Here is a 1996-nt window from a genome sequence, read left to right as displayed (position 1 = left end):
TCCCCTTTCTATCTGAACCGCCGGGTCCTAAACAACCCTCAGTGCGCAAAGTGCCTAAACTACCCCTTTTGCGTAGTACATGTGCGCAAACTACCCTGAGTTAATAATCTAGGCTGCCAACGTAAAGTGCGTAAAGTACCCCGGGTGCTCAACGCACGTAATCTAGCCTGAATACGTAGTCTGTTAACTATCCCGAATGCGTAACCCATATTGCGTAGTACTCTAAATACGTACTCCCAAAGCGCGTAGTCCATAGGTACTGTGGGTCAGAGTACATAGATTTTATGCTAAACTGTATAAAATGGATGCCCTGGACTGATGTGAAAAAGTAATTAGATTTAATTAAGTCTCTGTTATAAACACAAACGCGCTACAATACAAAGCAGTAACAACTTGACGATTGTGGTCGTAATCCGTGTTGTTCTTGAAATAATTGAATCGATGAGCTCTCCGTTTTAATTTCACGTGAAGAAATACTATCTGTTTATTAGAACTATAAGTGGAAAAACATGAAATGGGAGAAATTTTGAGTTCTCAGAGCGCCCAGTCCTCATTAATTTTAAAGAGAAGGCAATAATTAAGGTATAAAGCTAGAAAATTCAGAATGAAATATCAGTGTCTCCATTTGCAGGACTGTGTTATAACAGTAACGTAAGTAATAGTGAGAGCATTCTTCTAATTATGATAGCGTTAACATACACTGCCATCTGCTGGCAATCAATGATTAAACTAGAATAGAATACATTAGAAGAGTAGATTGTCTTTATATTGTCATTGCACATTTTTTGCACAATGAAATTTGCAGAGCAGTTCCAAGGATGTGCATCGATCTAGTCACCATATAATGTCACGACATAAGAAAACAAAACACACATTTAAATGAAAAGAACAACCTGTATACTGTATTGGGCTGAATGTAAGACGACCCCCCACTTTTTGGCAACTATTTTTAGAAAAAAGTTTTACCAAATCTCTCTCTCACACACACACACACACACACACAAACAAAGTTCGCACTGTTTATTGATGTTGGTCTATTGAGTAGATTTATGAAAAGCATGTTAGGAGAAGATCAGCTGACAGGAACATGCAGGGGTGTCGGGGTGCGTCCTTATGCATAAGTGTATGCACCGTTTTCAAGTCTAGCTGCACTGAAACTGAATCTGCGAAGCTTGCTCAGATAACAACTTTAGGTCCATTGTGTGTATTATCAAAAAAAATTATGATATGATCATCTAAGACAAAGATACAGGGGGGGTGCCATTTACGGCAGGGTACCTGCCGGGAAATGCACCCCCTTTGAATTTTGCTGGAAAATGGACATCCAATTGTATAGGTTCCCCTGAATCACAGTGTTTTATGGAGTGACCGACAGTTAGACAGATACAGAGGGCTGCTTTATGTCAGGATTCCTTTTTCAAGTAATGTAAATATCAGTTGCTAAACTTGTATGTTTTGGTACCAAGTTTGCATCATGATTAGTAGTTTAAATTACAGTTTGAACGCCAATGAACTTGAATGCCAAAAAAATAGAATGTGTTGCCTAATGCCAAAACATGTAAGAAACTGTACCTACACGTACACATATACCACAACTTAATGTTCTAGTTGTAATTAATCATTTCAACATTGCATTTATACTACAATTATTACTATGTACATACATACACTTACATAATTACATGTTTATCATCATTACTGCTACTGTTAAAATTAATTACCATATAATTATCGCATTACCAATTGCCAATCTAGTGTTTATTACTTTTCTATACATACCTTTGCTAATTGTTGTATGTTCTTTGTAATGTCTTCTAAAAGCACCACCAAGGCAAATTCCTCGTATGGATACATATTGTATTTGGCTAATAAAAAGGATTCTGATTCTGATACAGATTATGAACCAGATCTTGCTGATGTCAAGTGAGCATCAAAATTGGATATAATGTAGAAACTCAATTTAATGTTCTAGTTGTAATTAATCATTTCAACATTG

The sequence above is a fragment of the Paramormyrops kingsleyae genome, chromosome 4, assembly GCF_048594095.1.
Source record: "Paramormyrops kingsleyae isolate MSU_618 chromosome 4, PKINGS_0.4, whole genome shotgun sequence".
Classification (NCBI taxonomy): Eukaryota; Metazoa; Chordata; class Actinopteri; order Osteoglossiformes; family Mormyridae; genus Paramormyrops; species Paramormyrops kingsleyae.
This window is presented reverse-complemented; position numbering follows the sequence as displayed.